Source organism: Cuculus canorus, chromosome 3, assembly GCF_017976375.1.
Source record: "Cuculus canorus isolate bCucCan1 chromosome 3, bCucCan1.pri, whole genome shotgun sequence".
Lineage (NCBI taxonomy): Eukaryota > Metazoa > Chordata > Aves > Cuculiformes > Cuculidae > Cuculus > Cuculus canorus.
This window is the reverse complement of record NC_071403.1, coordinates 62,154,095-62,176,600: the sequence shown is the minus strand read 5'-3', so window position 1 is coordinate 62,176,600 and position 22,506 is coordinate 62,154,095.

Sequence of the window (22,506 nt, the reverse complement as noted above, 5' to 3'; positions counted from 1 at the left end):
AACACGCTTTAACACAGGTCCTCAACTAAGAATCTTGTGCCTGACCTTGGCTATTTCTTGTGCTGATCCTACAACCTGAAGGAGCTTAATGCTTATCTGTAGGCTGGCACACTGTCCAATACTTTCCTACAACTGTCCTACTGGGATGGAGAACCCAGGCAAACCTTCTCTTTAGGCACACGCTTTACAGCCAGCACGTGGTAGGGGTGAGCGTTGAAGCAGACACCTTTCCCCTGTCATTTCTGCAGAGCAAATCCATGTCTTGCAGTGGTCAGTCCTGATGGTTCTGAGGTCTAATACCTCTGCGCTGGGAGCACAGCATGAAACAACATGCTGTACCAGAAACCTTCAGCCATGGCGTGTATTCCTCGTTGCTGAAGGTCTGCATTACTACAATGAAGTAAGCCAGTGTTACTATTCACAGATGAGGAAATACAAGGAAAACCGTCTAATCTGTGCTACTCCCACCTCACCATACTATTTGGATAGGTTAATTTTCCAGGCAACCCTTCTGCCTCAGCAGAGTTAAATTTTAATAGGTGCAGCTCATTACCCAGCTGAACCAACATCTGCAACAGCCCATGGGTACTATTGCCACATGCACCTTCTGTAATGATTACCAAAGCCTACTTCAGTGACCTGGATCTTTTGAAAATTTAGTCCTTTATTTTTATCCCTTAGAAGGAACACAAGCTGCAGTGTCCTACTTTTTCTCGACTGTGTCATCTGACTCATCAATCAAAACTGAATATGAGTCCTATTTTCACCCACTGACTCTCAATCAACCTAACAAACCTATCAGAAGTACAAAAGGACAATTTTGTCACTCAGCCCAAGATACCTCTGCAAATCTTGTGTCGTGAGATATTTTAAGCTTTCAGGAAATTACAATTTCAGCAAATTTTACACTTTCTCCTGAAAAGATACACTTGGGTAGAAAGAATATCACAGGGCAAGAGAAGAAGTTCCGTGAAGTAAGAAAATGTCAATGTGCGGAGTGTTTATGCTATTGGCTTGATTAATTTTTAATAGTATACAGTGGTATCATCATTTTATCCACTTCTGTCAGAGTGCACTATACACTCTTGTGACATTTACCAGATGTTCACGAGTGCGTGTGTGATGAGGAAGAAACATCAAAACTGCTTGGCTTACAGCTGGTTAAACAAAAGGCTTAAAATGTAGGTCTCTCCAGTAAAACCTCAGTTAAAAGTCTGACAGTTTTTTTCCCTGCATTTCAGAAATGCATGAAGAGATTAAAAAACGACAACCACCCCACCACCAAAATCTGGTTTTCTTGCTGTAATAGCAAAACAAGTATTAGTGACCTGATCCTGTTCTGTCTAGCTCATGAGACATATATGGGAAACAATTACAACATATGTTCAAACAAGGTCATTACTTCCTTCCTCTTGAAATCTCTTTCCCAGAATCCAGCTTGCTGCCCTTCAAACAAGTCTTTAACCTTGCCAGGAATGGAGAATAAAAGGATGAAAAAGCCAGTGCCACCACTTCTCATCTCTCATGCCTGATTTTAAGGTAGATCTACCAAGTGCTTTGAGAAAAAGGGTCTGGCAAATAATATTTGCAGCCCTATTGAACACTGCCAACTGTGGATTCTGATTTTATGCTACGTTATGATTTTCCCTAGCTCCCTTACTTCTTTATTTAAACTAATGATACCTCTGCCTGTTCTTGGTCCTAGCTAAAGTCCTTTTCTCCTACCCACCCCATATAGCCATTTTAGGTCTATATTTTCATTAACAGGAAAATTAAGTGAAATGAACACTACGTATATTTCTCAAGCTGTCCTTTCGTTAATGAAGTCCTAAGCATTACTTCAGTGCAGGTAATTAATAACAACATCTTAAATTAGGCTGGGGAACTGACCATTATTAAATGAGGGCGCTGGAGAACAAGTCTTATGAGGAGCGGCTGAGAGAGCTGGGGTTGTTTAGCCTGGAGAAGAGGAGGCTGAGGGGAGACCTTATTACTCTCTACAACTATCTGAAAGGAGGTTGTGGAGAGGAGGGAGCTGGCCTCTTCTCCCAAGTGACAGGAGACAGGACAAGGGGGAATGGCCTGAAGCTCCACCAGGGGAGGTTCAGGCTGGATAGCAGAAAAAAATTCTTCACAGAAAGAGTCATTGGGCACTGGAACAGGCTGCCCAGGGAGGTGGTCGAGTCACCTTCCCTGGAGGTGTTTAAGGAACGGGTTGATGAAGTGCTTAGGGACATGGTTTAAGGGAGTGTTAGGAATGGTTGGACTCGATGATCCAGTGGGTCCTTTCCAACCTGGTGATTCTATGATTCTATGATTATCATAGGTTTTCCAATGAAACTGAATTGATGTTAAATTAATTTGGGGATAGTACATATACAACTTAGTGTTAGGAACAATCTTCCTGACAGGTTTTATGCTTTGGATAAACCTCTATTTTCTCTTCAATTCAACATCAGATCCCTCATCAACATCAAACAATCAAAATATTATTAATGAATATTACAGTTATAATTAATAGTAATTAGATTTATTCCCACAATGGCAATTACTCATATTTCTGTTTGCTAAGTAAAGGAAGATATATTTCTAGGCAGTGCACAGAGAAGGAAAGAGGAAGATGGGACCTACAATACTGCTGGAGATTAGAATAACTTCTAATATTACAGTCAATAGGGACAAATAAATTGTTTTCACATTGTACTGATATTTTCTATTTCACTACAATTAAGGTCTTACTTTGTATAGTTGGACTATAACATACAAAGGCTTTAATATGCTTTGCGGCTACCACACCATACAAAATGTTTCTTTTTGAAAAAGCTCTGTCAGCAGAGTACAATTTACTTGCAACAGTGCAAAATAGTGTTGGTGAGCAAAAGTGAATCTGCTGATGAAATTCAGTGCATCCAAAATCCTTTACTGAATTAAAAGGGAAAGTATTGTTTATAGAAGTACCAGCTCATGGGCTGTATACTGTTCTATATTTAAACTGAGGTTTGATTACAGTAAGGCACAGTACGTTCCAATGAGCAAAACCAGAGAAGAATCAGGCTGTAATAAAAAAAAGTTTCAGCAAGATTTTTTAAGAGTTATGCATGCTAATAGATGTTAAACATTAAACTTCCCTGATGTTAAGCACTTAAGCTTGTGCTGAACAGACCCTTCAGTCCTCAAAGGATTCTCAGTCCAATCACACAAAGGAAACAAGCATGAGAAGACAAGAATATATTATGCACCCAGCAGCTAGAGGCTGAATGTTTTCCTGTTAGAATATCAGTAAAGACAAGTCTTCTCTAGCCAAAACCAGTGAAAGAATCTTGTGGAGTTGCCTTAAATTGTTTAAGGCACTTGAGAGACAAAGTTTCAGTGTTTTTTTTTATTTTCCAACAGTCTTTGAGTGAGGAAATTCTGTTTTCCTCATTTCTGTATCTGGAAAATGGAATTGTAGAAACAGAAGCCCCAGTCACCAGGAGTTGTAGACATGCATTTAATACTACAGTCAAGAGTGCTAGCAAAGCCCTACTGAAATCATTAGGATGTTACCATGTACAGTTCATAGTACTTTTCTGCAGTCTCATGAAGGACCTGCTTGTCTCCCTGCTTGGAGGAGAAAACTATCACAGGATAAGGTCTTTACTGCTGACAAATAAGTCTGTGCACAAATCACAGGCAAAGTGTATTTTTTTACAGCATGTGGAAGAGATGTCCAATTTCCAAACTGGCCTCTGCCAGCAAGTTTTTTCCCCTGCTGGGGTCTTACCTTGCTCCTTGTCTCCGCCACAGTCTTTGTCTGTTAGTACTTCCTGCAGGCTTTTCTGGATGTTTGTATGCATGCAGGCATGTCCAAACTCCATCCATGTCACAGCTGCTCTATTGCCATTCACCACTGGCCCTTTCTACATGACACTCTCTCCTACTAATGACAACATCTCCCACCATTGTCCTCCAGAAGAAATAGCAGTTGTCTTCAGTAGAAGTATCAACGGATGAAGAATCCTCTGCATGTGCAGCTCTTACATTTGAGTATAACACTTCTCGGAGAGCTCCACCTGTGGTGGAGGTGCATCATATGGCAGGGATGCCCCAGCTGCTGGCACGCTGCTTCCTCCCGTATGGCAATATTGTGACCCATGTATGACTATCTCCACAGGCAAAGGGGACAAACATACCCAAAGGAGCCTTATGCAGAAGGACCTGTAAAAACATGGCACCTTAGGGAAGCCAAGTGGCTCGTAGTTAGTTTCCTAAACATCAGCTCAGAAAATTGCGGATAGACACTCTGAACTTTTTAGCCAAAGGTTCCTGTCTGCTTAGACATTCTCATTCATGTTGTGTGATAGATGGGCAGACGTTTCGGCAGAACAAAATGTGCTGTTACCACAGGATCATATAAATCCTGTCTGTCTTCTGGGAAGTTCAGATTGAAAGAAAAGCTGGATGTAACTATTCTAAGGTGTTAAATAGTTATGAAAAATATATATCACAGTGTTTTATGTACAATTGTGCAATATACTTTTGTGACTTTTCTCCCAAGGTACTTCTTTAATATCTTAAGCTGTTGACAAATGGCATGACGCTTGGCAGAGGGAAAAGATCTCCCCTCCAGCCCCATAAATGAACTCCCTAAGACATATTTCTTCTGCTTGAAGTTAAAGAATAAAACTGAATTTTCACCTCATCATTTTATATTGAAATGGTTTGGGTTATGAAAGTAGAATAATCAAGAAAACTACTTTAAATATAGCTTCACTAAACTACAGAGGAAATGACATTGTCTGCTGAGTTTGAAAATCTGTCTATAATTAGATTTAAATGTTACTCCTTTCAGTGCATCTCAGCATTTCTGTAGACTATAGACCTCATGATATATATATAGCTTCAGAGTATAGCCTTCCTCTTACGAAAATTATGATCCCATGGCATTTTTTCAGGAGAGCATGTCTTTGTATTAGCCATAAAAGTTAATCTAATAGTTGATGCAGTTATTGACTAGTTTCCTCTCATTCCCATAGTACTATTTTTATCCATGCTTTTTATCTATTGTTTTTATCTATGCATTGTTGTGTCATGTAAGTTTGGGAGGATTCATCTGCAGCTATAATTCTTTTTTACTATAAATATCTATATTTCATATTTTACAAGTGATGCTTGTATATGTAAAATGCTATTGACGTTATTTAAAGAGCAGTGGAATTTCAACAATTGTAATATTTTCTTTTCTTCTAAGGTCTTCCTGTGCAAATAAAGAAAAAAGGTTATTGAAATGAAAGCTATTTATGTGGCTGTCCTCTATCAGAAAAGATGCTAACTGACCAAAATGTTACTTTATATGTAATACCACAATAATGCCATTATTTATAAGGCTACTTTTTTTACTCATCCACGTCTCATGGCCATTTCCAAATTGAGGCTTATTTGTTTGAAAAAGGAACTGAAGAGTAAAATATGACTTCTAAAAAACCTGTTGACACCATATTGATATTTCATCTAGTTCTCAAGACTTTGCTGTGCTTCAATGCCTTCTGTAAGTTACAGCATGTAGTGTGTGAACAGGGAGAGGGGAAGGACACAAGGGAGCTGTTGCGTCCCCTGGCCACCTTGGCTCTCTGCCATGTGTCCTGGTGATATGCGCTCCCATAGGAGCAGCTACAGCACTGGGAAGCCTCTGTGATACCTTCCCCTACATCTTCCAGTCGACTTCTAACATTTGATCAGTTCAGATATGGCCCCCTAACCAGTCTCTGAGCAGTGAAAGGGTGTGGAGGGGAAGGGGAGTATAGGTACACAAGGTCAGATCATTAGTCAGCTCTGATCAGAGTAAACAGGACCAATGTAGATGGTTTATCCCACCTGCATTTTAGAACTGGGTGCCTCCATCCATGAGATGAGCAGAGCTGCACCGCCCTTTCCACCACATATTGCTTGTTCTCAGGTGTTCAGCCACTATTGGATTAGTGTTTAAACAACAGAAATATAGAGAACTGGAAATATTTTCCCTTCAGGACCTCTGATTTTCAGAAGAAATAGTTCCCCTTGTGAGCCAGAAATACACTGTAAACGTCATACCTCAAACCAAATGAATTCTGACTGTACTTGAAACTTTAACCTAATCAAACTGTTAACATCAAGCTCTGGTATAAAAAGAGAAAAAGAACCTTGTCATTTTTTTCATTAGGTAGAAAAGGCAGCATATCCCATTTTAGCACATTTTCTACCGTATAATGGTGAGTTCAGATGTTTCAGATCTAATTAGGACATATACAATGGACTATCAGTAAATTGTCTTGTAAGTAGAGCCATCATTTCCAGCGCAAGCAGCTCAGGTGACCCAGCAAGCCTGGCCCTCCTGGCTTCCAGACAACGTGGCTGGGTGAAACAACACTATGTCTTTTATCAAGAACTTGTGGCTCCAAAGATCTGTCACTGCAAATAGCCATGGGAGCAAGTCATTTGTCAGCCTAAGAAATCAATACTGAGAAACAAATTGAACTGTAATAGTGTATCTGTCTGGTTACTTAAGAACAGATGAACAAAGAAAATGCAAAGAACAGGAAGCAGGCAAGAGAGTTTTACAGAAATTGCTCAAAGGTGGAAAAAAATGAGAAAAACTTCTTCCAGCAACAGCTTGGCTCAGGACTCACCAAAGAAGTGGTTTCATCCATTGACTTTGAAAGTCTCATCTGCATGTCTTCTCAGACACATCGTTTGTGTCTTCTCAAACGCAAATAGATAGTACCTAATTTCGGGGGGGGGGGGGGGGGGGGGGGGGGGGGGAAGGTGAGTATGCTCATGCTAATGCCCTCTAATATTGCCCAAATAGTGTGAAGGGAAGGGTCTTGGGCCTGTAACAATCTAGCCTTCATACCATTAACTTACAAGGAACTAGAGCACAACAAATCCATCAACAAATGGAATGAGCTAAGATTGACCCAAGAGACCTTACTAAAGTTATGAGAGAATTATAGACACATTCAAAGGGTTCTACTGAAAATTACTATTGAAACCTCTGAGCTGTTATAACTAACCTTTGGCAATACTCAGGAGACTTCCTGTAACAGTCTACAGAAGATGCAGTTCTCCTTTAAACTCCAGCACGTGCTTCAAAAGCCTGCAAGGGTTGTAATTTTCTAATAAATGTTGTATTGAACAATTCTTTTAAAATGATTTTTCAAAGAAAAGTGTAATGCAAAGAAAAAAAGAAAAAAACACTCAAAAAGCAAATTTTTCATAATAAAGAAAAATTAGAAAGGAGCGAGCTAAAAAAATCAGTATGCATGTATTAGTAAGTGTGAATATTGTAAAACTCAAGGATTGATAGGCAAATTATTGGTATTAATGAGTCACTAACAGTGATCTACAAATAATAAAACATTAAAGGCTTCTAAAAGTAGCTTGGTGAAGTTCTAAGAAATACCATTAAACCTGACTGTCTCAATTACCTCCCAAAGCTATGAAGGCCAAAAATTTTAATTACAAATACTGCTGTCATTTATCTGTCCCAGCAGCTCAGAAGGCAGAAATATGCTTTACAACCAGAACTAAAGCTCTTTGTATGTTATCCGGATTTGCCATTTTGGACAAGGTCACAAGGATTGATTTGTGATTCCTGCTGATTTGTGATTCCTGTGGAACAGCATGTAGGTAGGTGTCAAGTTAGAGTGCAGAAGCAACATATGGATTTTTAGAGGGCTTTGTGCCTGAGCTGGTAAAACCTGCAAGTGCACTGCTAGAAGATGTTAAGTTCCTGCGTGAAACCAGCTCTACTCGTATGTTTCTGCTCTGCAGCACCAAGTCTGATGAGCCAAAACCCTATAAACCTCTGTTGCTTTATAGTCACTGAAATTTATTCATTGTTAAGCATAGAGCTGACCTTGACTTCTGTAAAGAGGTCTACTTGTCTGTGGTTGTAATATATTCCTCATTCAAAAGCATCCGCTTTTGGGTTTTGGTGTTTGTTTCCCTTTTATCCTTGGTAAAGAAAGTTTAAGGATTGTATTTCAGCAGTGATTATCAGTGAGGAATCAAGGGAGCCTGGTGGTAGCTTGAGCAAGTTCTTACAAAGCGTGGTTGTACAAGGTATGATAAAACACCTGCTGTGTACAAAATCTGAGAAAAACTAGAGTGATGGGTGGATAAAGTCTCAGGTTTTGTATCCTGACATTCTGCTACTCGGAAGAAAGTCTGTTTGGGCTTTGAAACTCTCCCTCTGATCCTGTATGCATTTAATGGAAAGAGAAAGAACTCATATTACAGTTATTTATATAACATTAGCCTGTGATTATTTTTTGCTTGAGAAAAATGTTCTTTTATTCATGGGAATGCCTGTGAATACGAATAGCTCCAGGGGATACAACAGCCACAGAAAAGTTGGTATTTGGGACTCGTCTAATTCCTGACACTTTTGTTGAATAAACACCTTCTGAAAGCCAGACTCACAGGAATAAACCTTGCTGGGTGCTGTATCAGAGCAGGTAGGTTTTCTCTGGAAACTCACTTTGATATGCTAATAATTTTTTGCAAGCTCTTTATAAATTATTCCTAGAATTATTCTGTGCAACTGTTCCTCTTCTCATCACTGGGATTGCTCCTGTTGGACAAGGGGGAACCTGTGGTCTCCAACTTGTGACCAGTTGTTCCTCAGATCCTGGCCAGTGCATTCACTACGGGAAAGACTCATTTGTTACCTACACCTTGAATACAGTGCGTGAGTCAGCCTCTCGCCCAATGGTGCAGGAGCTCTTGGATGCCAGTGAGAAACTTAGGTCACGAATTTCTTCCTGAATAGATTTTCCAGAAGAAGCTGAAATAAATGAAGTATCTTGTTGCCTCTACACCAATGCATGCAGCCTGGGCAACAAACAAGAAGAGCTGGAAGCCAACATGCTGCTGGAAAGCTGTAACCTGGTTGCCATTACTGAAGCTTGGTGGAGTGAATTCTGTGACTGGAGTGCAGCTATCAATGGCTACAGGCTGTTCAGAAGGGACAGGCAAGGAAGGAGGGGCAGAGGATTTGCCCTCTACATCCAGAAATGGATAAGTGTGAAGGGCTGTCTCTGAAGAATAGCCATGAGGGGGTTGAAAGCCTATGGCCAGAAGTCAGAGACCAAAGCAACAAAGGGAACCTAGTGGTTGTAGTCTGCTACAGGCCACCCAAACAACAAGAAGTGATTTATGAAGTCTTCTTACCCCAGCTCTAGGAGGCATCATGCTCTCTTGTCCTGCTGGGGGACTTCAACCACCTGGACATCTGATGGAAGAGTGGCATGGTGAGCTGTAGGGTGATGGAACACTGGAACCTGTTCCCTAGAGAGGTGGTAGGTATCCCATACCTGGAATCATTCAAGGTCAGGTTGGATGGGGCTCTGAGCAACCTGATCTAGTTGAAGATGTCCTTGCTTACTGCAGGGGGGTTGAACTAGATGACCTTTATGGTACCTTTCAATCCAAACCATTCGATGATTCTATATTAGCCTGTTTTACAAGAAGTCCACCTTGCTTTTACTGAGATAATTACCCTGCGATCATATAGCTGGTTATGTTTTCCTAAGGCATTGTGAAATCTTTTGAATCTACAGCCACAGTAATTATGATGTCTCAGGTTCATTTGTGATTAAGAGTAGTGACTTCTCACAGCTCACATTTCATCAGAGAATCTCGGAGCATTTTATAAACACTGTTACCTCTCAGAACTGCTGGAGAAATATACCAATTACTAATAAGAAATATTCTTATATTTGAACATTAAACACTCGTTTTGTTCTCAAATGTTTTCTGAATATACAAATACTTAAAAGGTCCGTTCTGCATGGCACTATATACAGAATATAAGCAACCCAATAGAGTTTAGGATAGGAATTGCAACTGTAGTTGCCAGTAGAAATGACAAGAGACCATTCTGAGATGCAAAAAGTAAATATTCAAGTTAGAATTTGGCTAGTATATTGAAGCTAAGTCCTCTGCACTCTTGGAGATAAATAATGCCATTTTTAATAACCACAGTGTCAAGGGTGTTCACTTACAACTGTTTAAACACAGCTCCTGCTAACACAAATCTGGACTTTATGTTAATATAGGATCAGAGAGATGAATCATAGACAGTGAAGTAACAGTGAATCACTGAACCCACCTGTAATAGATGCCCTCTAGACTAGCTAGGCGTTAGTGATGTATGATTGCTCTGCTAAAAGCGGTACAACTTCAACACTCAGTAGGGACAGGATGGGTTTTCTATCTGTTTGTTGTGGAGAGCTTGTACTCCCATCCTAGGTCACACAAAGTACGTGCAAATACATGTAGAGGAAGGTAAAGGTTTAGGTATAGGTTTAGCAGCCACACGACTCTGTCTATTCCCAGGTGCTGGACAGTAGACAAGCATTTCAGGTACAGGCAGTTGATATGGGTTTATGGCATGCATGCAAGAGAAGGCAGCAGTCCTGGCATCCTGCAAATGCCAGAAGTGCTAGTGCTAGGTTGGCGAGAGGTGTTTGGTGCCTGCGTGAGGGCACCTGGCAAAGAACCTTCTGGAGTGATGAAACTGAGGCACAAGGAGGCTGTGTATTTTTGGTAAAAAATACAGCTGGCTGATAAGAGAGAGAGGATATTTTACAGGCAGAGAACTGAGACAGTGATGAGGTAACTAAATGAAACTCAAACACATGAGACAGCTAATAAATAAACTAACATCTCCTTATTCCCTGCCCAGATTCTTAAAGCAGATGGTGTTATGTGCTCTGCTCTGTCCCTACAGTCTCTATGAGAGACTGTCCCTGCTGACTACTTTGCACTGCAATGCATGCTGAATATACTGTGCATGATGAAAGGCTTGGAGCCAGTAGGGTTGTAGCAGCCTTAATTAAAAATGCAATTAAAACCCCAAAATGAATTATCGTTAGCCAAAGGGGCTAAAAGAAATCAGAAGATTGGTTTGGGTTTGTTTTTTTTTATTCCTTAATATATTGGAGTGTGAATGGAGCTAGAGAGATAACAAGGCAATTCAAAATGAGAAATGGATTAAATTAGCGATGACTCAAAATGGCTGAGAGAGGCTGATTTTTTTATTTTTTATTTTTTTTAGATCTGTCTATTGTTTAGAAAGAAGTTTGAATAATCAGGAAGTCAGAATGATGCTGTAAGATTTATTGCGGTTTAAGAACATAGAAAGAGTAATAGGAAAATAAAAGAAGCAGTAGCTACAATAATACAAATCTCAAAGGAGCAAGAGGAGTTGTGGACTCTGAGTGGATTTGACAGGGTGCTGTAGGGTGATTACAACATCTGGCTGCATGCACCGATCTACAAGGCTTATCCCTCTGTGGTCATAGTGAGGGAGCCACCTCAAGAAGACAGCAGTAGAAATGAGGATACAGGAGTTTCTGAGGGAAGCCAACCAGTTATTCTGGGCATCTGAATCAATGCCTTGATGCAGCGGATGTGAAAATCCTCTTTGTTTCACACCACAACACTCCATGGAGAAACCAGGGGAAATAAAGTGCTTTCTATCTGAGATGGATGTGATGAAACCAGCTGCTGCTGCTGCTATTGCTCCACTCGAGTTATTACAGTTAGAGCCTTACTGGTATTGAGTTCATGCTGGTTCTGTATTCCCCTAACTCCCACAGTTTCTAAGGAAAAAAAATGAAGGAAACTCAGAGAGAAATGAGGTGTCTTCGAGGAGCAAAGCTGCCACTTCAGCTTGTACCAGCACTAACCTCGCAAAGGTAAACTTCAAAGAGGATGAAGCAATCCTAACACATATCAGCACAGATATGGTTTTCCTGTCTCCAAAGCTAAGAAAACATCTTACACAATTCTGAAGACTAGAAAATAAAAAATGATTCCCTCTTGATTTCATCCTTGTCCCTTAAACTTTTAAACAGGAATGATCCCTGGCAAGAATCTGTTTTAACAGGAACCAACAGAGAACTGTAGAGTTAATACGCCTCAAAAGGCTCCTTGAATAGGATCTATCTGCTAAAATAGCCAGTGGGAGGACAAGACAATAAGATATCCTAAGACCAGTGGTTCACCCTTCCATTGCGTACCAGCTCTTTCTCCACTTACTGCTGAAGATTTATGCATCCTTGATCATTTGCATCTGCTGCCCGGGCTCTGAAAGCACTGTGAAGTGACAGTAAACAGGGCAGTCTGGAGAGAGTGTTCCAGTTATCACATAAGGAAAGCCCTCGTGTACCGGTGTGAAAAGAGAGAAAACAGTTCTGACAAGCAGACCATGTATGAAATATTAAATACTAAATATCCTGGCTACTGTAGGATTGTATCCAGCATTGGTACACTGTGTGCTATCAATGGGTGGCACCAGGGATTTTAAGAAAGCAAGGTGAACACTATTTTGCATACAGTATTTTTTCCTATAGACTGCTAATTAAAAACAAACATACCAAAAAACCCAGAAGAAAGTATTTTCTTTGCTGCCCTGCTTGTTGTAAGCAGCCCAGTTGAGACAGAGCTCTCTGTATGCTACAGCCTCGTCACCTTCCATCTGTGATGAGCAAAAGCCGTCAGTGGGTAAGATGGGACAACAAAAGTCCTTAAGCCACTGTATGGGCAAATGATCTTTATTAACTTCTGCTTCCAGGGTCTGCTCCCACTGGCCTCCACTCTATCCATTAAATCTGCTGAAGTCAGACTAGGATCATCAAATCCCAGTGGCTTCTCTTGGTTGATTCTTCTTAATGCATGCATGCAGAGGAAGGCAGGAGAATTTTCAGTGGCTGTTTAAAGAGCTTCAGCCACTCTGGAAAAACCCGCAGCAACTATCAGTGACAGATTTTTTTCATTAGCCTGTTTGCAGTCTTAAATTCCCATGTACATCCCACTTGCTATTTTACAGGTGGCATTTTAGTATTTAGCTAGAAGGGAAGACCTACTTGTTTAGAAACACTGGGGATAAATTTGTATGAAACTGCATGTATACACACTGAGAAAGCAAGCAGTGCACAAGCAGGGAAAAGCAAGGATCACAGCAGAAAGACAAACTAGAATCACTTGGTCAGTTTTGGTTTAATGCCTTGTACTTCTTCAGATAGATCCACACAGTGTCCCATTAGATCCTCTGTCCTGGCCTTGGTGTAATTCCTGTGACTTTACTGTCTTTCCCTCATGACAGCAGAAGATGTGGGAAAAGAAGCATAATTTCTTCCTCCACAGGATGTGAAACACATGACTGTCTGCCCTACCAAGGATGTCTTCCCTGATGTAAGCCCTCTTCCATGTTCTCAGGGATGAGATCCACTTCTTAATGGTTGCCTGCAACAATCTTTGCGATTCAGAGAACTTCCTTGCTCACCTTCCCCCATTTACTTTACATTATTCAGAGAGAGATTTAAACAGAACGTAAAAAACACAGGTAAATAACATTCCTCAGTGCATTCTCCTGTGCTTTTCTGATAGGAGAAGTTAGAGTGGCTACACTGTTGCATTGTTACACAGAAAGTCAAATTCAACCCCAAGAATTCCACTGTCCAGTAGTAGAAATCATCACCACTGCATTCATGCATGAGTTTTTTATCTGCAATCCTCACCCTGCCTTCAGATGTAGGTGGTATTGAAGCATATGAACATAAAATTCCACCTAGAATTCATGCTACTAATCCATACATTATTTTAATCCCACTTAATAGCCCCTCAGTGTATATTACAATCCTTAGTTGTAATGTCCAAATACGATTGTACACTTACGTTCCTTTACCCTATGTCAGTAATACAAAATAAAAGAGAAAATGTTGAGAGGAGCTCCTGATAGTTTGCACTACCCGATTATCACAAAATCATGGTTTCAATGCACTAAAAAATCTACTCCGTAATCAGTATAATTAAAACCTTATGTACATATTCCTGTTTCCCCTGCAAAGTGGCAATTTGTTAAATTGCCACATAAGGTTGCTGCATTAGCTTTTCATTTCAACCTGATTTCCTGGTGTAATAAGGCTCTCACAATTACTCTCTGTGTCTGCTTGCGCATAGGTGTGTCAGCCCCTTGTCTAACAACTGTCGTACTAAACAATTTCAGTCAAATCTTTGGAAGTCTCACAGGTATTCTGGTCCTATAATATTTACAACAACAGAAGGCAAAGTGGAGGGACAATTTTCTGTACACAGTTTTTCTGAATTGTAAGCACCATCCACTTTATTATAGGTAAGGAAATTTGCACAGGAGCCCAGTTAAGATTTATTGGTCTTCTGGTTTGCCGGAATATTCATAGGTAACACAATCATCCCACGTGGACAGAATCATTGCAAAATAAGGAAACCCGAGACCTCTAGAGGACTTCTAGACCAACCAACTGGATAAATGATACATGTCATATGTCATACCTGACAAACATCTGTCTAACCTGTTAATGATTTCCAATCCTAAAGTCTCCTCAGGCAATTATATGAGCATACATCTTTACTCCTCGACATCTTCTTTTACAGCTGAAACACTGTAATACATTAGTGAAGCTCTATAAAATATGGTTCAAAGCTTGCTCTTTGTAGCTGCTTTTGCATTTCAATTTAGAAAAGTCTGGGTGAGGGAAGGAAGGTAAAACAATGTTGCAGCATTGATTTCACTCAGGGACATGATAGTTGCGTAAAGGGATCTGCTAATTATAGCCACCAGCTATCAACAGACTCAACAAAAGCCAGAACAGCACTGCAGCAACTTGGTGCCTACCATAGTCCACAGACAGCTCTTTAAGCTGAAAGCATTTGTCATGCCTAAGAATGGATTTTCAAAGGTAATGGCCCAGCAGCCCCCTGCAATAAAGCAAGGGTGGACTTGACTCCAAAAGGTCCTTCAGACGGTGAGTTGTTGCCAGAGCACTTTCCTCCAGAATACCTTGTTTGTAATTGATGTGACTTCTTAGAAGGTGGATCCATTGTTTATGACTCATTCAGCTTCAGGACTTTAATCCCGGGGAAGTTATCAGCAAAGCTCCCTTAAATTTTAGTTGGAAAAACGTCGACCATCCTTAAGAGCAGGGGAACAGTATTTAGGCAGAAATATGCTATTCAGTAAAAGACTCCAGAATGTCATTGCTTCTCAAAACACCAGTACTTATATTTCTAGATAAATGGAAGGGATCAGGCTAGGGAAAAACCACTGTCTTCGTGTAGATTTTTCACTGCCTAAAACTGAGCTTAAATTTGGAGGGCTATGTTAATTTTATACATGCTTGAAAGCAGTGACTTGAGGAGGACTGGGAAGACTGTGAAATGTAGTTCTCTCTCTTTTTTCTTGCTTAAGGGAATGCAAACTGCTCAATACTTTGCATCCTTCCAAGCTAACACCGAACTTCTGCTCACAGAATCTTTGTTCCTAGAATGTATGTGCATACACCAATCATACACACACATCCTGTTCGAGAACAGGAATTGATGAAGAAATATCAATGAAAATCAAAATACAAGGACTTTTCCTTGACCAGATCTAAGCTCGGTGCCTCTCCTAGCCTTTCTCTAGGAGTGAAAAGTTTAGCATGAAATTCTCTTTGGTGAAAATTCTTTGGTTTTCAGCATCATGTGGCTTAAAATCTGAAACCTTCTGCGGCTACAGCTTGGCACAGCTCCCTGTACTTCAGGGGAATCGTGTTGGTTTCTGTCAGGTTTGGAGCTGCATCAGCCTGGCAATGCAAGATGGTAATTCCTCAAATGAAGGAGATGACTTTATAGAATGGAATGATAGCATTTGTACTCTGCTCTCCCTAAGCCTGCCTTCTTGCCAAAAAATGACAAAATATTTAAGCATAACACAACTTTTAAATTGTTTGTGTCATTTGGAGTTGAAACTCCAAGCAATAATTATGCTAATGAGAAATAAAGTATTTTCTTGGCAGCAAGATACTCTTTTGTTGGCATTGTTGTTGACTTGTTTATTTGCTGCTTTCTTGTCATCATTGCTGCCTCCTATTTGTATGCAGTAAATGCCATTTACAGCTGTCCTTGAGAAAACTGCTGCAGCTTCCGAAAATTGCTTTCCCATCTCTTTTTTGTTTGTTTCGAAAGTAACAGCTTTCTTTCTTTTCAGGCTTTCACATGCCATGTAGCTATTCCCTGAAAAGGGTAATGACTTTCTCACCAGTGCAGTAAGGCAGTGCACTGGGGGAATAGATGCAGGACTTGCCATTAAAACAGATATGAGAAAAATGAAGTACCCATCCACAGAGGCCTCCGTACTGGGTTGAATGATCATATTCTCATTTCAGTTTTTAATCTCACAATGAGCAAGAGGAAACGGAATAGATCCAGGGGGATCTATGAAGGAAGAAAGTAAACTCTCAACTGGAGTTTGCTGCAGAGAAATACTCTTCTTCAGCTTGTACAACCCGAGCATAAGCAGCAGCTTTACGTAAACAAAGCCATTTTCATGGGGAAGCCCCTTGAAAAATGGGTGACTCAATGCTTCTTTTATTTGCTTAAGTGGACCAGTCCCAGTGACCTCTTCTGAAGATCAGTCTTTGCTGAGCTCAACATAGGAAGAGGTGAACCGGCATGGGAAGGCAGGGAAGAGGCCAGGCAGTTGCACAGTGCCTCCCTGCAATGTGCAAACACTGGCAGCAGCAAATCTGCAGTCCTCAAATTTTCTGCCCTGTCTGATTCAGGGCTGTGTATAGATGCCTGCAGAGGAGTCCCACCTACTCATGGAGGATCTTCAGCCTCCCAGAGCATGATGGGGAATGGAAGCTTAGCCACAGTGGAACTGATGCATCACTTCACTTAAGTGATGGGTCAGAGAACTGACCCGCTCAGAAGCATGGTTTGCACAAGGCAGAGAAACCACTGCCGTGGAAACAGGGTTGTAAGCTCTGTGGAGGAGCACTGATGTGCAGTGACTGTGCTATGGACCAGACCAGAGGAATCTTTACACAGAGCCTTTAAAATGGATGTGAGACAGTTTTCCTGGTTTCCTCTGTCACATCTATCGATAAATCACAGCAGCTTTTTGGCATTTCATATTAAGATTCAACTGACTCTATCCAGTGACAGTTGACAGGAGTTGTCCTGTGACACTTGCTTTAAATACTATAAATAGAAAGCTAAATGTTTTACTTTTTTTTTTTTTAAACTTATATGATTTCCTGTGATTGTGATCACATGCTAATGGAAGGTCTAATTAATGGGTAATTGAGTTAAAGGTGAGACACTGCAAATGCAGCTCATTAAAGTTCAAATTTTCAAGTACTAGTACATGTGTAGCTGTTAGAAACAGGAATCAGAGACACAGAATAATGTCTGCTGCATCTACTGTCTCTGTGTTGCATATCTAGCATGCAGTAAATGACATTATTTTCCTGATGTTCTCTGATGCTTGCTGCTATATTGGGCAGATATTGCCCAAAGAAATTATTACTTACCAGATCAGTGAATCAATAGATGTTATTTTTCTCCTTGTGCTAGATTTGCACCAAGTGGAGCAAGGAATATTTAAGTCTCAGTGCACGGAAGTTTGTGATTGGTAACACACAAAATGGTCACTATACAAAAGCTGTATGTTCCAGCGCTTTGCATTCCACTTCATTTCTTCACCTTTGGGTGTACATATCAGAAGGTATCTGATTTCCAAAATTACAGAATCATCTGTACTTACCAGAGCCACAGACTGACCAAAATAAACCTTGTTCCTTGCTTTGGGTTATATTAGAAGCAGTTTTCTCAGGGCCTGGCACTCAGCAGGCATTTCTGAGAGCTGCTCTGCTGTATTATGAGCAGTTGCTGGTAACGGTCCTGCCACCCCAGCATGCTTGCTGCTATATTGACACAGCCCCACTTTCTCTAGTTCTGCTCCTTGTCAGAGAATCAGACCTACCTAGGGCACACTGCTGCAAAGGAAACAATGTCTTTGTACAGATTTGTAAAGTAAAACCAACCAGGAGTCACGCAGATGCATGAAAGAACATACGCTGCTGACAATCCTGAATGCAAGCACAGCACACTGGAGATTAGGAGTGTGCTCCTGGACAGATGCATTTCCTACTCTGTGTCTTGGCTTTGACTCTCTCTCCCTTTGTTGTTTACTCAGTAGTTATACCATGCCACACACACGTAATGCTCCAAATGTGAAAAACAACCCAAAATCGAGATCAAGAGAGCAGAAGTTACTGAGCAACAGCTCTGTAACATGGTATCATATGTGCAAGATGGAAGACATTTCCATTGGGCTTGGAGTGAGCCAATGATGTATGCCAGTTTGGTTTATTGATATCCAGGTGAGCAGAAAAGAAGGGAGGGGTTAGAAATTGCTGCCATGTCAGTATATGTTTGCTGCTAACACCCAGCCCCAGATAATTGAGTATACCCATGCTGAGCGTTTGTAAAACTGGTTTGTCCTGAGCTGCACTGCAAATCCATTTTGCACTCACAAGGAAGAAGCAGATAAAAGCTCAAAGCCAATGCATTTCTGTCTGCCTTCAGGTGTCATTCATCAGTAGCCTCACCCTTCAGAAAATACAGGATTTTTGTTTTCAGCTACCTGCAAGAAGTAGTTTTGGTGTTCAGCTGTGAGTTACTTCAGAGATTAATGTCAGGGAGAACTGCTGCACCCTGTGCCAGCCTTCTGAATCTTAGAAGTGACCAAAAAGCCCATCACTAATGACATATTTAGGTTTCCTCAAATGTCTGCCTTGAGCTATACCCCAATTCTAAAACAGGAATGTTACTATAGGCAATTTAAGATAAATGAAGACATTACGTTGCTTTTAGAAAAACACCAAAGAAAACAGTACTGTGGTGCTCTATGCCAAAGTCTGAGTTTATTTATAGTTTGTTGCCGGATGAACATTTTGATGATCAGTTTTGCTGCACTAGGGAGTATTCTTTCACTTTCAATTTTTTCAGTGTTGCATGATAGCTGTTAAAGATCTAGGAAGGACTATACCAGGTTCCTTGAATATATTAATGGCTATGGTTTTTATTAGTTTAGAAGAAAAATAAGGAGAAGGCAGACAGCAGTGACTGGACAAATAACCTTCATAATGTGGAAAATACTAAGCAGTTTAAAAGTTGCTGGCTATAGCAAGATTTTTCCAAGCACTGCTGACTAGCAAGGAGATAATTCACACTCGGCTGGATGAAGCTGCACTTGATTTGTCCAGGACAATGAAGGCGAAATAAGGCAAGGCAGTATGACCTGGTTTATTGTTTTGTGGTTGGTTGGTTTTTTTTAAATAGAAATGCCAAGGTTAGGTCCAAATGTTGTCTGCAGAGAGGAGAAACTTCCTCAAAGACATCTACATGCCCCAAGTGGCCAGGACTAAGCACCTCTGGAAACAAAGTCGGGCCACTCACACGTGGACCAACTCGCTCTTTGCTGCCCTTTTTTTGCCTGTGCACAGGAGGTCCACACGCAACAAGGACAAAGCCAGCAGAACCTGTGTCTTTGGGAGCCTCTCTGTGTTTTCAAGTCCTACTTTTCCCACATATAAAGCTCCCAGATCTGAACAGTTCATTACTCTTCAGGGTTTATAAACAGCACTCCTCCAATTTTTGCTTACTTTGGCTATCTGTTTTTCTTTATGTAGCTGAGTGTTCAGCTCATATTTTCTTTCTTTTTAAGGTATTGCATCCTGATCCAGGAACTTTCCTCCATCCCCCATAAGCAGCCCTGACAATACTCATGTTCTAAGTTTAAAAGTCTTCTAAAGCTTTGGGACTCATCACAGAACTTAAATCTCTGGTTTATAGAGGTTATTAAGTTTCTGCGCATCATAAAACATTCATTTGAAGTCTGCCTCATTATTAGGGCTGAATAAGGAAAGACAGTTGTTCACAGAGGATTTAGATGTTTCAAAATCTGGTTTTCCTCCAGTTCCAACAGTTCCCCTAGTACTTCCAAAGTTTCTACACACTGGAAGGGAACAGCCTACACTGATGTGGACCAGGAGCCTGGGAGGCCAAAAAGTCAATGCACTATGAGTGCCTGGAGCAACCGAAATTCCTGGCTCTCTGACAGCCACGTGGGAAGTGAAAACACAGTTTGTGTGTATGGGAGGTTGGAGACAACTACTGTCAAATGGAAAAGTGGCTTCAGAACAGAAGTTCAGACACTGATCAGTTATTGCACAGGATTTTGTATATAACATTGATCAAAGAGGTGCTGAGACTGCTGAGATTATTTTGAATACATAGTGCCTTGCAGTGCCATGGTTACATGAGAAATCTGAAAAAAAAGTCTATGTTACTTGAGATCTATACAGAATATTTCAGTAGACTTACAGCTTCATGCCTGAAGAATCCCTTTGTAGTCAGCACAATCTCACTCTTAATTTGGCTTATGGAATCACAAACTGATTTTAAAGTGCATACGCATATATACAGTAAGTTATGCCTGCCTGCCTCCTTTTTAGATATTATAATGGATGTGAACATTAAAAGATTAGTTTGTAAAGAACACATACTGTAACATGGAGAAGAATGTAATGAGAGAACACAATGCTCTTGTGCTTTAAACAAAATCAAGTTGGATTTTGATATCCATCTAGCTCAAACAAAGCATACCTGACCCATTCACTCAGCTACCTGTGGTTCATTTACTAATGTGATTTTATATAATCTTGAAAGCAATGAATTATATTCAGGTACTTATAAATGCCTTTCAAAGCATCTTAGTTCTTGATGTACCATGACTCAATCCATTCCTTGGCAGCTGGATTTAACCATATCAGAAAAAATAGACCACCACAGAACTCCCATTGCTGAACTTTGTTGGTTAAAGGTCCATCTTTCTCAAAGTCTCCCCTTCTGTAGGAATAAGAATAGAAGCATATTTTACTTGGCATCTTCTTGGGCATTTCTGTGCCAGATGTGAGTTTCCTGGATACACAGAAACACCTGATCTTTACCAGAACATTCAGTTTCACATTAAAGCTGATCAAACATGACATTATGTTAAAAAGTGTCCGATACTTATTGTTTTATCCTTCTGCTCTGAGTAGCCTGTACACGCCCTTTGCATTCATAGCAGGTTTTAAAAAGATATCCATCAGTTTTATAAGTAGTATAAGTATAATATATATAAGTATTTATAAGTATAACCTCCAAAGATCTGTAGGTATGATTAGGACAAGTGTGCTAGGGTCACACTCAGCAATTATTTTGAGCTAGATTTCAGCCTTACTGAAATAAGGACAGACTAATTAGACTTGGACTCTTCAACTGAAAAGAACAGACAGCCGAGAGGGGAGATAATAGAGGTTTATGATGATAACTGAAGTAAACAGGGAACAATTACGCGATTTTACACCCATTATGAGAATTAGAAGGCACCCCAGTTATCAGGCAGCAGGTTTAAAACAAAGAGAAATACCTTTCCTCATAACCTATAATTAAACTGTGAAACTAACTGTTCGTGGAAGTTGCAGAGGCCAAACAAATTAATTGAGAAAGAGATCAGACAAATTCATGTAACTATGAATGTTCACCAGTGGTGAGGGAATGTGACTGTCTGAAGGCAACCTCTGGCTTAGGAAGCCCCTAAGAAATCAGTAGCTGGGAAGGTACCACTTTGCATTTGTTCTGCTTTTTATGCTGTTAAGTAAAGACCTCTGGCAGGCCACAGCTGGAGGAAGGATGCTGTGGTGAGACCTTTGGGCTCACCCAGTACGGTCACATGTATATTTTAATTATGGTCTTCACTGTGTTGCCATGGCATGATTTCAGGCACTAGTATAAAATAAATAAAATAAAGTAATAAAATAATAATGAAATTAATTAAATATATTAAATATTTACTTTATTTAGAAGTAATATTTATTTTAATATATTTCATTATTAATAAAATAAAACAATAAAATAATAAAAGGCAATAATAACAAAGGCAAATTATAAAGGTGGAGAGTAATACCACCTAGGCAATGGGCGCACTGCAGTTACTGTGTCAGTCTTTATTTTTCAAGCTTATATATTTTTCTGCTCTTCCAAAATTTGCCATATTGTAAACTAGAAAAGACACACTTACAAGCACAAAGGCAAAGCATTCAGCACACATATGACATTTGCTTTCCTCTCAAATATCACCAGCTGGGAGAAAATGGGGACTGTTTAGCCAGTGTAACTGCTTTGTACCTTCTGCTGCCTGCAACATTTTGCCCCTTCCAAGAATTGTACCCACAAGGCATAGTACTCCATTTAGCAGAAATAAAGTTGTGAGAGAATAAAGAAGATGATCTCACATTAAAACAAAACTTGTTTTATCAAGGAAACAATCTCTCTAGACGAAACAAAAGCCTATTTCACACATAATACTTCCAGAAAAATGAAATTCTTCTAATCCATGGGGTTCACTGAGGAACTGAAATGGCACAAACTTCAAATACGAGACACATCACCTCACTAAAGTGATGAAAGTACCCTTTTAGGTGCTCACAAAGCAGAGAGGAGAAACAGCTGAAAGACAGAAAACTGAATCAGTATGCTTTCCTCCTGAATGAAGGCTGGTTGCCTTCTAGAATTCTCTTCCAAAAAAAGATTGAAAAAAGATTGAAAAAAGATTGAAAAAAAATGGAG